Genomic DNA, 14,563 nt, shown 5'->3' with positions numbered 1-14,563 from the left:
CAAAGCCTGCATCACATCTGAGGACAGGCATAAATAGTTCCAAAAAATCCACCAGGCAGCACTGGCCAACTTTCACCACTATTTTTTTTACAGAGAAGAAGTAACCACCTTGAACATAGAATCAGTTTGGTTTTGTTATGTTCAGTTATTAGTTGTTTATATCATGTGAAACTAGAGTTTTAATTGATCGTCGAGCTAACATAGTCACTTCTGTTACCACATTTTAAAGGTAATTATGTATGTCAATTAAACCTAATACACTAATTTACAGTAGGCCTAGTTTATGTGTTTCTCTACAAAAATAAGAGCAAACATTGTTCCTAACCTATTTGCTAGACTCTATGTTAGGCATAAAATGCTAAATCATCACTTCTGTGGACACTAGCAGTTACCCGGCGCGTGTTGCTGCGCTTAACAACTATTATTTTAAAATGACAATTAAACCTAATACACTAATTTACAGTAGTTCATGTGATTCTCTAGAGCAAACATTGTTCCTAACCTATTTGCTAGACTCTATAGGCATAAAATGCTAAATCATCTCTTCTGTGGACACCTAGCAGTTACCTGGCGCGCGTTGCTGCGCTTAACAACTATTATTTTAAATGGCGATTAAACCTAATACACTAATTTACAGTAGCCTAGTTTATGTGTTTCTCTACAAAAATAAGAGCAAACATTGTTCCTAACCTAATTGCTAGAATCTATGTTTGTTTTTTAACTTTATTTGTAAAATTTGCAGTTGTGATAGTCACTTCTGTGGACTTATTGTCACTTCCGTGGACATGCTAGTTTTTAAATACTAAAAATCTGGGAAAGTCATTTTTATTTAGTGTGACCATTGCAATGGGTAAATATTAAAAAGGGTCATACATTAAAATATCTAAAAAAATAAAAAAAATAAAAATTAAAAATTGAAATCTGTCCTTTTCTGAAGAATGGCCCATAAAGGACATGTTCACGCATTGTGCAGAGTACTAACGTCGTATCTCAGAAACACTTGAGAGTCATAAGTACAAGAGGGCGAAAAGTGACGAAGGCCCAAAAATCTATTGATGGCGGTAGGCCTATTCCGGGACAATAGGCCCGGCCCGCGTAGCATAATAACTTGCACATATAGGCCTAGACTCTAACAGGACATGTTCACGCGTGGCAGAGTATCAATGTTAGAAACGTTAGAACTGAACTAATGATCTCCTGTCAGAATAGACCTTTTAGTCCCCAAGCAATGACAAAAAGAATAAGTTAACAAGTTCCATGCCATTTCCGCCCAGTTGAGTTTGCACTGCAAATTGCTTGTGCTAGTAGTGGAGTGACAATGTGTTAGCAGGCCAGACACAATTTTGATGATGAACAATATTTACTTCCACTGTCATAAGTAAATACACATCACTGTATTAGAATCACTCAATATATACCTAGGAGGGTACTCATCTAATCATCTATGAACTACTGTTTTGATTTGTAAATAATGGCATATAGGCCTAGGCAACATTTTATAAATAAAATTTTTGTTGACTAATTTTTTAATTAGTCCCTGTATTTTTTTTTTTAAGGAGAGGAGGGATGCTTTTACGCACACAGGTAGCCAGCCTGTAGTGTGAGACTCCTGAATCTATCACAGACTACTTACTATAAAACCCCTTCTACTCTGTTGGACACAGGCCTGGAATTGTTTGTCACATTACATCAAGTCAGGCCAACATGTGACCTAAACTTAAGCCCTCAGGGCTCTCACCGTTTTTGGCATTTAGATACTTTATGACCTACACCGCATCCCGGTCAAGGTCGAGCTTCTTGGCGCGGAGAATACCCTGGATGTAATGTAACACACAGGTCCAATTGTCCTCACCCTCCATCATCATCGGTATGACCGTGTCCACTGACAGCAGTCCTACTAACTGTTGAGCGAGCTTCAAGAAGGGGCCTTTCCCAATGCTGGCAGTGGAAAAAGGTATGTTCCACGTCATCGGGAATGCCTGGGCAGTATATGCAATCGGGTGACACGGCTTTGCCCATCCTAAACAGGTATGACCGGAAAAAGCCGTGACCCGTTTGCTACCGATTGGCCCCTATATGCGGGTATGCGAGATCACCGTTAGGGCGATCAAAATATAGGCTACCGACCCTTATATTGAAAGACCGAAAATAAAAACCTGTTATAATACATTGATATGTAATATTCTTGCTTCCAACTGTAACTTTAAATTGCTTTTGTTTCCATAGTTTTGACAAATTTTAAAAACGGCGCATAGGCTATGTAAGCCGTCGGTTTATAGCAAAAAGTATATAAATGCAATTTTACTTTGGACCAATTGTCTCATATTTGCGCCGTAAACCCAACTCCACAAAAGCTGTTCGCCAGTGGATGGGCATAGAACATCGATGGAACTGGGAAAGAACAGAAGGAAATTTACAGTCAAAGAGAATGCTGCAGGAACCTACAGGTGCGATAGCGGCAGATGCCCTTGGGTGCGGAAGGTGGTTGGCTTTATTAGCGGCCATTAGGTATTCCGTGGACATTTACCCAAGATGGGAATTCAAGTTAAAAGCCTCTTATGTAGGAAATGTGGAGAGGAGGAGGAGACAGCTTTCCACGTGATATTTATATGCCCAGCCCTACAAGGCCTGCGCATGAGATCCCTTGGCCTATCGACTGGAGATCAAAGGGAAGAACGGGTCACCATAGTCAAAAGGATCTCATGGTTCACAAAGGACCTGGGATTTGACAAAGAATGAGGACATGAATGAGGGTACAATAAGCTGTTCTAGCTGCACTGCAATCCCATGGTTACTTAAAGCCTGGCCCTCTATTGAAAAAAAATCCACAAAAACCAACAAAAACACAACTGCTGAGAACAAAAAACACACAGTATAACCTCAACTTCACTAAGAAACTTGTGGTACAGCTACAGTAGATTTAACCGACCTCGCATCGGGGCATAAAATAACATGTTAACTGGGCGACACATGGGTGGTGCCGGCATATTTTTTTAAATGATTCACATTTTAAATGTAAGCCTAGACTATCGTAATTTAAAAAAAATAACATTATGTAACTTAAATATTTTAGAGTATTGAGCTATGATTTTGGCCCAAGAAGTTGTGGAGGGAGCCTTGGCCTGTTACAATGTTCTAGAATACGTAATTGGTAATTAAGTCAGATTATATGGACTATTTAAAAGCAAAATACAATAAAAAAATTCATAAAAAATACATAGAAATTTATGATTTTCACTTTAATTTAGGCCTATGCAAAAATTTCCAGGTGAGAACCCCGGGACCCCCCTTTTTGATGGGGGGTATTCCATACCCCCAAGACCCTCTGGTAAGTCCGGCACCACTGTTGCCCAGTGGAAATCCCTTAAAATATGTTCTGCCTCGCATAAACCGATAATCGGGTTATACGTCCTCAAACGTAAAATATTACAGTTTGATTTAACCAACCTTGCTTTGAGAGAATTTTGGTTTAACCGCTGTTTTCTAGGAATCTCGGCATTTCCGCTCCGACGTTCGACGATGGAAACCATACGCTTCTCATAGGATGTGACTAAGAATAAGTTATTTAATATTCATCCCAAAAAATGTACCTATGTTTCTGAAAACAGCTGCTTTTTTTGTAATATAATCTAGAATTAACTTATCCCTAGCGTAAACAAACCACACAACTTGTAGGGAGGGTAGGCCGGGGGGGTTAACGACTCCAAGGTACAAATTTTTTTGTGACTTGAGCTTCCAGTGAGAGGCTATAATAAACATCCTGTCTTATAACAAAATATTTGCTTGTATCTTTAATTTTTACAAAAAGTTCTGTAGGTATTGTATACAATAGATTTGTACAGCATCAATTAATATTACAGTACCAGTACTAAAGTTATTAAAATAACAATTTTTATTGACTCTTACTTGCCTTCAACTATAATTTATTTCACTGGAAGTATTTGATTTAACCGTGCTTTGTGTTTATTTGTGACTTTTCTATCAATACAAAAAAAGAGATAAGTGTAGTTTATTTTATAAATAATGTATGTACGACTTCAAAATAATGATTATATAATTCAAAATGAATAGCACTTCATTTTGTTATGTTTTTTGGGATTGCCCGTTTTAGGCTAGTCAATCTAGAGTCAAGTTAAGCATAACATCAAACTTAAAGCAATAGAAATACAATGTATAGGATTTTGTCAACAAAGGTGTCCACAACATCATACTAAAAATCGAGAAAAATCGAAGTGGCGGATATTGTAGTCGCTTGAATTCATAGTTGAAGGGTAATTCGTATGAAATCATCTGTATTCTAAGGATTAAGACTATTTCTCGTATAAACTTACTACTGATGATTGTTGCTTCAATTAGATTTGGTGTAATTTTTTTAATCGTCAGTCTGGTTCCGTTGCACACCATCCGTGGATTTAAGTTTTGCATTAGTATTACTGTATTTAAGGTTTTTATGTTTACATGTTTAACATTGGAGAATTCAAACGTTGTTCAGTGCACTAGTATGCTGCGTTTGGGTTTAATATATATGGACTTATCCAACCTGTGTTGCATTCTGTGAAAACAGTGCGGCACTATTTCAAATCATGAGTAATACAGAATGTTGCGATTATTCAAGCCTACAAAACAGTTGGTGATGGTAAGCAAACTGCTTTTAAATTATATTTATTTTTATACATTGTAGTTCCAAAAGTCTGACAATGGACCCCTTAAAACCCTCTGGGGCGGAGCCCTTATGACGGATCTGCACCAAACTTCACACACACCATCCTTGAATAATGCTTAATAATGCCTGAAAGTTTCATTACAATCTGTTTATCGGTTTCAGAGTCTATAGGGTACATACATACATACATACATACTTCCTCTTTTATAGGTATAGATTAAATAATTTTTATTTTGTGAATTGTCTTCAGTTAAAGACGTTTATCCTCAATTCTAAGTAAATAAATACGTAATCCATAGCTACAATAAGAGTCAATACCCTAGTGGAAGAGATCAATCAATACAAAAATTGTATATTGATACGTATTGATACGTATGTGTATTTGGGCCAATACACATCAATACATATCAATACAAGTAAATAGGATCCGAGTCATTAGCTTTTTTGAAAATAATTTGTAGCTTGTTAAAAAACCATTTTTAATTTGTTTCAAAACATTAAATAATATCAACTATGCACTAAAAATAAAATAAAAATTAAAAAGTAAAAAAATTCTTGGCAAAAAGTTTCTTAACCATTACACCACGGACGCTTCATGTTGGGCTGAGTAATGATAGCCATTTTGAATGCGAGAAGCTGTGTTAGGCCTCATAATTTAACTTGAAAAAGATTTTCAATGGCATTTGTGTCATTTCAAGCATGTACCTATATGCTTTAACATGTTTCAAAACTGTTTTATTACCAGTTCAAACTGTTTTCTTGCTACTTGGGTGATATGAATAGTGTCAATACAATTTATTTTTATTGATTTCTAGAAATAAGGAATTCAATAATGCATTTGTGAGGCATTTTTACCCCTAACGATAACCCAATAAGCAAAAAAATTGTTTAAAGTTGTCGAAAGCTGTATTACAATAATTGTTGTATAACAATTTTAAAACATTTTGATTTAAACTTCATATTACAACAATTTTGACATAAGATTGAAACAATTTTAAAATTGTTTAACAATAAGTTTTTTGGAGTTGAAAAAAATAAGTTTCAATACGAGCTGTAACTGTTTTACAACAATTTTAAAATTGTTTTACAACCACTTTTTTGAAGTTTAAGAAAATCAGTTTTAATACAAGTTGTAAACTGTTTTACAACAATTTTAATGTTTAGCAATCAGTTTTTGGCAGTTTAAAAAATAATTTTTAATACAAGTTGTAACTGTTTTACAACAATTTTAATGTTTAGCAATCAGTTTTTGGCAGTTAAAAAAATAAGTTTTAATCCAAGTTGTAACTGTTTTGCAACAATTTTAAAATTATATATTTTTAAATTACCTATATTGAGTTTTAGGTACCTCAGCTAACGCCTATGACCTAGAACTAGAGTTTTTCCTTTTTTTCAAAAAATAACATTTTTATTACTGTTTATTTCACAAAGTTTACATTGGTATTTTGTATAATCCATAAATGTTCATATGTGGTACTTTTTAGAGATATTTTGCATTTTATTTATCCGTATTGATGTCTATTGATTTATATTTACATCTAACATATTTAAAAAATATTCTCTATTGATATCAATGAATGATTTGTTTGCTCTAATGATCTATATTGATATATTTTATGTTTATAGATGTCTAGTGATATGTATTGACTAAGTTATCAGTGATGTCTATTTGTTTGTATTTACTTGTAATGGTATCTGTAGTGTTATCGCAAGTTAAATTAAAATATAGTTTAATAAGACAAATACTTTATTAGGTAGCTTTTACAATAAATCAAGATCCAGAATGTTTACCAATAAAAACTAAACAAATAAAATTCTAACACCATATGTTTTTAAACACATATGAATAACAACACATCTCCCCTTTAAAGATCGAACCTCCAGGTAGGTTTGGATTGTCTTAGATTTGCTAAAGGAATTGTCTGCGATGCCATTGCAGGATGATCGAAAGGTTCTGATCTTCTGAGGTGTTCTGAAGGACTGGTCTGCAGTGCTGGTTGAGAGTGATCAGAAGGCATAGTAGAGCTAAATCTTTGCAGTGATCTTCTGTTCCTCCGCAAACAACCATCTTGCGTTTGAATTATATAGGATCGAGGTGCAGGATGTTTGTTTAATATAGTTCCTTCTTGATTCCTGTCCTTTATATGGACTTGAGCTCCATCAGGTAGAGTAGGCAATTCTTTGACTCCATGTCTTTTGTCAAAATAAATCTTTTGACGATCAATTGCATATTGAGACAGATCATAAGCCCTTGCTCTCCATATTCAAGATAAAGGACTTGGACAATATTACTCCCAGGCTTCAGAGAATACGACTCCGACTGATGAGATATACATATGATATTACCTACACGCCCGGTAAACAGTTGATTTTGGCTGATGCACTGTCTCGAGACACAGAGAACTCTGAAGAGGAATGGGAACTTACAGAGGAAATCCTTGCATATATACAAAATATTGACACTACTCTACCATCAGTTTCGGATGAAAAGTTGCGAGAAATAAATCAAGAAACAATGAAAGATGAAACTCTAAAACATGTGTCACAGTATTGTGTGAAAGGTTGGCCAGAAAAATCTAAGATTCCAGAGGATGTATTGCCCTACTGGTATCATAGAGAAGATATAAGTGAGCAAAATGGTATACTTCTCTTTGGAAGTCATATTATAATACCAAATTCTCTAAGAGCTAATGTACTAAGAAGTATTCATGAAGGACATCAAGGCATAACAAAGTGTAGATCTTTTGCAAAATTGACTGTGTGGTGGCCTCGTCTTTCTCAACAAATCAAAGAACTAATAGAAAATTGCAAGATATGTGCAGAAAATCGTGCTACGAGAGCAGAGCCGCTGATACCAACCCCTTATCCGGACAGACCTTGGCAAATAGTGGGTGCCGATTTGCTGAAGTGCAAAGGTCACTGGTATCTCTTAATCTCAGACTATTATTCCAGGTTTATGGAAATTGCTAGACTAAATGACTTAAAAACGGGCAGTATTGTGACATATACAAAGTCCATCTTCGCACGTCATGGTGTACCTGAGACAGTAAGAGCAGACTGTGGTTCTCAATTTGACTGCTGTCAATTCAAACAACTTGGTCGTGATTATGGATTTAAATTGATTACATCAAGCCCGAAATTTCCGCAAAGCAACGGCTTCATCGAAGCGCAAGTAAAAAACTTTAAGTACCACTTAGAAAAAAGTGATGATCCCTACAAAATGCTACTTATGTTAAGAGCAACCCCTCTAGAAAATGGGAAAAGTCCAGCGGAATTACTTTTTGGGAGAAGGATCCGCACTTATGTTCCAATAATGTCTGATCAACTAAGACCCTATCTGGTAGACGCTGAAAAGTTAAGGGAAAAGGAAGAAGCAAGAATTGATTGAGGTGTTCAAATCGTTCACACCCCCATGCAATCGCTAGAGCTTCTTTTTCTATTTGAGCCCAATTACGTTCGGCTGATGTCAAACTTCTCGAAGCATAGGCCACAGGACGTTTAGTTCCATCTTCTTGAAGCTGAAGTAGTGCAACTCCAATACCGTATGACGAGGAATCTGCTGAGAGGAAGGTTTCTTTAGACATGCTGTATAAAGCGAGACACGGTTCGGACATCAATGACAGTTTAATCTTTTCCAAAGCTTGGTCTTGATCAGGCCCCCAAACAAATTCTGTATTTCTTTGCAGTAAAGCATGTAGTGGATGAACTATGGTCGACAAATTATGAATAAACTTGGCTACGTAATTGACAACACCTAGAATTCTCCTTAGTTCTTTAACATTAGTTGGCGTCTTGAGTTTTTGGATAGCCTCAACACGAGAGGGATCTGGCTTAATACCATTTTTAGTTACAAGATGGCCTAGTAAACTGATACTGTCATGCCGGAACACACATTTTGATCTATTAAGTGTCCAGCCCTTTTCCTGGAGCCTACACAAAACAAGATGTAAATTTTTGTCATGTTCTTCCATATCTTTCCCGTATATAGTTATGTCATCGAAATGGCAAACAACACCTTGAAGCCCTTCAAGTGATTCAGACATTTGACGCTGGAATACTTCTGAACCAGTGGAAATCCCGAAAGGAAGTCGTAAAAATCTGAACCTTCCAAAAGGTGTGATGAAAGTAGTCAAATATGAAGCTTCTTCTGTTATGGGTATTTGCCAATAACCCGAGTTAGCATCTAGTTTCGAGAACACCTTAGCACCATCTAATTGTCCCAGAGTGTAGTCTACAGAAGGCACAGGATATAGTTCTCGTTTAACACTCTCATTAAGTTTAGTAAAATCCACGCAAAGTCTTATTGAATTGTCCTTTTTAGGGACAATGACAAGAGGTGAACACCAGTCAGTCGGAATGTCTACTCTCACGATAACACCTTTATCCAACATTGCATCCAGTTCTTTTTTTACAGCATCTTTATAGGGTAGGGGAACACGCCTTGGAACTTTGAGAGAGTACGGTTCAGCGTTTGGCTTTAATTTTATATTATAATGAGCTTGTGTATCACCAAGACCGCTGAAAAGTTCAGGGTATGATGTAAAGGGATCAAATGAACCAGTTGAGTTGACTCGAAACATCCTTTTAACTAGACCCAATTTTTCACTAACTTCGTTGCTCAAAAGGGTTCTATCAGCACCAGATATTACATAAAACTGAGACTTACAATATTGATTCTTGTACTGGATTGTACCCTCGAATGCGCCTAAGATATTAAGGACAGATCCGTTAGGCCCAATTAAAACTTTGTTACTTGAATTTAGTGGGTACATAAAAAAATTTCAACTTATAAAGTGATTGGGGCAAAACACAAACGTCAGCTCCAGTGTCTATCTTAGCTTGAATACATACTCCATTTAGTTTAACTTCAGCTGACCATTTTGCTTTAGGATTCTTTTGAGGATTAATAGACCCCACAAATTTGTCATTCTTAATAACTTCATCTTGAAGAGGATTTGAATTTATTTCCTTGACATTTTTGAACTGGCAACATTTAGCAAAATGGCCCTTCCTGTTACAGTTTCGACAGAAAATATTCCGGGCAGGACATTTTGGTCGTTCATGTTGAGCGTTACCACACCACTGGCATTGATTGTAGTATTTGTTACTGGACGAATTGGAATCAACTGGAGGTTTCTGAGCAAATTTAGTGCCCCAAGTCCTTGAAGTGACTTTATCTGCAGTTAGTGCATGTTCAGAAGACCTGGACCTCATCAATGATTGTTGTATTTTAACCGATTCGGCTTGCTTAACATTTGAGACAGCAGAATTAAGTGTTAGATCTGCATTCATTTGTAGTTTTTCAGATAAACTTTTGTCTCTAATCGCTACAACAAGTTGATCTCGTATAGCCTCATCTTTATAAGAAGCAGGAAAATCGCATCTAGAAGCCATCTCATGAAGATCATGAATCAAACTTTCAACACGCTCTTCCTCATGTTGAACCCTAGTATGAAACATGTACCTCTCATAGATTACATTTTTAGAAGGAGCAAAATATGTATCAAATTTTGTTAAAACAGTCTTGAAACTTTTACTTTCCTCAGATGTCAAATTAAATGATTCAAATATGCTTTCGGCCTTTTCGCCCATCATATATAGTAAGGTGTTTACCTGATATGGTTCGTCTTCATTGGTGAGCCCAGATACCGCATGAAAGCGCAAGAAACGGGTTTTCCATTTAGACCAGTTTTCTCCTTTAAAATCAAAATGTTCTGGGGAAGGAACACTAAAACCTTTCATCTTTATTTACTGTATTGCTAAAACAATAAAAACCCCGCTGCCACCATGTAGTGTTATCGCAAGTTAAATTAAAATATAGTTTAATAAGACAAATACTTTATTAGGTAGCTTTTACAATAAATCAAGATCCAGAATGTTTACCAATAAAAACTAAACAAATAAAATTCTAACACCATATGTTTTTAAACACATATGAATAACAACACAGTATCCATGAACATCTATTGGATATCACTAAGCACCTAGTGATATCAATAGATTTTTTTCTATTGATTTCTATTGATGTCTTCCACTAGGGTACTTTGACGAATTATAAGACTATAAAGAGTTTTCAGAGTTATTCAAGATTGATGATATTTGTATTTAACTAAAGACAGTTTTCAAAATAAAAAAATAATTTTAAATAAAGGTTCATGAGTCAATTTAAATTTTTCAGATTTTATTTAAATAAAGCCAAACATTTAATCCATAAATTCAGACCATAAATAACTTGGTGACGTATTGACAACCCAAAATATAAATCTTTTAATAAAAACTGATTTCCTAAAAAGTCGTTTTAAGATTGTGTTTGAAATGAAATGAAATGAAATGAAATGAAAAATCCTTTATTTTTTCAGGCAAAGTTAGGGCCACATGGCCCTTTCTTACACTTAACCTGACATTAAAAATATAACATAAATAATGTAACATAGGGATAACTTAATCTAATTAAACATCAAATATTTAACAATTCAAGTACCTACATATCTAAAAAAAACATAAAAATTTAACAAATAGAAAAACACATTCACACACTCTCGCATACACGCATCAGCAAACGCGCAAGGTAACAGTAGCCCTAGGACACGCCAGCCGAGACCATCTTCTCAAAATAGAGCTTTTTCAGTGCCGCCACAAACTGGGAACGTTTTTCAAGGGTCTTAATGTGTAGGGGTAGGCCGTTCCACAGACAACAAGCGGTAACAACAAAAGCCCTGCCATAAGCTGTGGTCACATGATGAGGTATACGCAATGTAATCGAAGAATAACGAGACATTCGTGAACTACCCTGAGACACAAATTTAAAATCGGATTTGAAATATTTTGGGGAGCCTGTTTTCAAAATTGAAAAAACCAATGACAAAATTTTAATAAATCTTTGATCATTTAATTTCAGGATGTGTGCCTCAAGGTAGTATGGCGTGATATGCTCCATACGTCGCAGACCATAGACAAATCTCAAACAATAATTATGTGACCGCTGGAGCATACCCGCCTGAGTCGCAGTCAAGTCATTGATCAATGAGTTGCAGTAACTGAAGTGGGGTAGTACAAGTGATTTGATCAAATGTAGTTTAGTGTGTTGTGGTAAAAAATTCTGTAATCTTTTCAATGAATGTATGGAGGCAAAAACCTTTTTTCGTGTGTCCGTAACTGCTATGTTCCAAGTAAGTGAAGAGTTGAAAGATATACCAAGATTCTTGACATTGTCGTAGTATGGAAGTGCTTTGCCATTAACTGTGATTGGGTTTATGGAGTCTAAGTCAATTGAAGGTCGAAGTCGAGAATGGCTAATGACAATCGGTTTCGTCTTTTCGTGATTTAGTCTCAGTCCATGATTCTCAGTCCAAGTAACAATTCGGTTGACATCTTCATTGATCCTTCTGACACAGTCGTTTTCGTTGTTTGCAGTAAAATGGTCATAGATTTGTAAGTCGTCAGCGTACATGTGGTGTTTACAGTTGACCAAGGTCGAGTTTATGTCATTGACGTACAGTACGAAGAGCAGAGGCCCAAGGATTGACCCTTGAGGCACACCGCATGTAACAGTCACCCAGTCTGATCTCGTGTCACCAATCTCCACACATCGCTGCCTATCTGACAGATAAGATCTCAGCCATTTAAGAGAATTCTGGGAAAACCCTATGGCCCGTAATTTCTGAACCAGCAGGTCATGATTAACACAGTCAAATGCTTTAGAAAAATCAAATAGAGTTAGAATCGTTCCTTGTCGACGCTCCATAGCAAGTTTTATGTCTTCAGCCACTCGAAGGAGTGCTGTCTCTGTACTGTGTGCTGTCCTAAAACCAGATTGATAGTTAGATAAAATGTTGTTTTCTGTGATGAATTCAGTGATTTGACAGTGAACGATTCTTTCTAGGCCTTTAGATAGAGCGGGCAAAATACTTATCGGCCTGAAATCCCCAACCAAGGTTGGGGCTGAGATCTTTTTTAGGGGACGGATAATGGCAGACTTCCAAGAAGAAGGGAAAGAATGGTGCCTTAAAGATGCATTAAAAATGAACGTGATAGTTGGAAGGATGGCATAGAGGATGTCTTTGATGAAACGAATAGGGATACCATCAGAACCGACAGCATTGCTTCGGATTCTGCGGATAGCCATCGAAACATCGGACTGAATAACTGGTTTAAAATTAAACTCAGGATATCTCAGGTGTGGGGTTGGAGATTTAACTAGTTCATTTACATTTATGATACACTCTCGGCTGTACTTGAACCCAATGAAAACATTTTATTAATGAGTCCTGTGATGGCTCATGCAATTAAATGTCTACAAGATTTTCATTATATCCTTGAGCCCCTGAAAATAAATACTAAGACGCACATATTCTTTCCTATACATGATGCAATGCACACTTCTAATAGTAATGATCCAGAAGATACAAAAAATGCATATAGGACTGAAGGGTCACACTGGAGCTTGCTAGTGTTCGTCAAAGGCTTAGAAAAGTTCTTTTATTTTGACTCAAAAGGTACATATAATCTATCTCATGCCCAACAAATTGCTTCAAAGGTCAGTAAGTTTATAGGATCATCTGAAATCCCAGTTGAAATCGTAGAAGTTCCTCAACAACCGAACAATGTGGATTGCGGTGTGTATCTGGTAATATTCACCGACATTTTGCTGCAAGAAATGAAAAGCAAAGTAGGCCTACTTAACTTATTTAGTTCTGAAAACAAAAAATTGACGTGCAAAATTGACTATTCTTCTGTCTTGACCAAAAGAGCTCAACTTGCACTTCTTTGGCATAACTGCCCTACCTTACGACTTAATGCGGAGGTTGTTTTTGGTTTGATGCATAAGGGGCCCCATCAACCAGAGTTAATTAACACTCAAACCAATTATAAAACCAATGACAAAGGAATTGCAAAACCGGACTCTGGAAAAAGTAAAATTGATAACTGGCAAAATGTAAAGAAGACACATGGTGTCAATCCGGGACATAGAGTTAAAAGCACTGAAGAATTTACCATCAGTACATCAAACAAATATGGACTGCTGTATAAGGAAAATGAAGTATCCAAGGATTTTGGTATAGAAACTCCGGGCATTACACCACCAACAAAAACAAAGCCTAACAAAAATAGTCCTAAAGCTCACTTAACTGAAGAAATAAAATCCTCAAGAATGGAAGTAAAGGCAGAACTATATGCTGACAGTCAAGGAAGAGGACTCCCGGAAATTGTTGGCGCATGTAGCAAAGGGAATGTGATGATTAGCGGAATAGTTAAGCCTGGTGGGACCATGCAACAAATCTGCGATCTAGCATCCAAATCTCCAAATTCACCTCTCATACTCTTGGCTGGGACTAACAATTTAGCAAAAAAGAAACCTCAGGAAATATACCAAAATATTGAAAGTGAACTTAAAGCACTAAGCAAAGCAAGGCCAGTCTGTATCACTACTGTCCCTCCTCGTTTTGATGTGAGTCCAAATGATCCGGTACACTGTGAGATTGCCTTGGTTAACAACTATATTAGGGAATTGGTTGTTGGAATTAATCAAGTACATTTGATTGATTTTGATCATTTTGAACGGAAACATTTTTCTAGACATGGTATGCATCTGAATAATAAAGGGAAAATAAAGCTGGCCTTTTCAATAATTCAATTTTTAAACACACTGCAACCAAATTCCAATGAACATAAAATAAAAGTAATTGAATCCCACATGAATCAGGTAATAAGACAAGCTGGAGGTGACAAGCAAACCGCTTTTGCTCACTGTATTTCACGTGACCTCTCGAGTGAGAGGTGTATGAGTGCTGGTGTCGCAAGAAGCTTCAAACATAACTTTGGGAAACCTCTGCTTTCTGACCGCATCAACTCACATTTAACATGCCAAAGGTCAAATAAAGGTGTTTTTGTTTATGGACT

The 14,563-nt window shown here is 36.3% G+C and overlaps 1 protein-coding gene across 2 annotated transcripts in view; it reads left to right on the top strand.

The window, feature by feature from the left end:
- LOC128982791 (importin subunit alpha-4) overlaps positions 1 to 14,563 on the top strand; it is a 41,198-nt gene that overhangs the window by 1,511 nt on the left and 25,124 nt on the right. The gene's annotated exons all lie outside the window — the stretch shown is intronic.

This window comes from Macrosteles quadrilineatus, unplaced genomic scaffold (genome assembly GCF_028750875.1).
Source record: "Macrosteles quadrilineatus isolate MER2022 unplaced genomic scaffold, UCM_ALF_1.0 Scaffold_1__1_contigs__length_201487025, whole genome shotgun sequence".
Lineage (NCBI taxonomy): Eukaryota > Metazoa > Arthropoda > Insecta > Hemiptera > Cicadellidae > Macrosteles > Macrosteles quadrilineatus.
The sequence above is the reverse complement of the archived record's forward strand: the minus strand, read 5'-3'. Positions and strand labels throughout refer to the sequence as shown.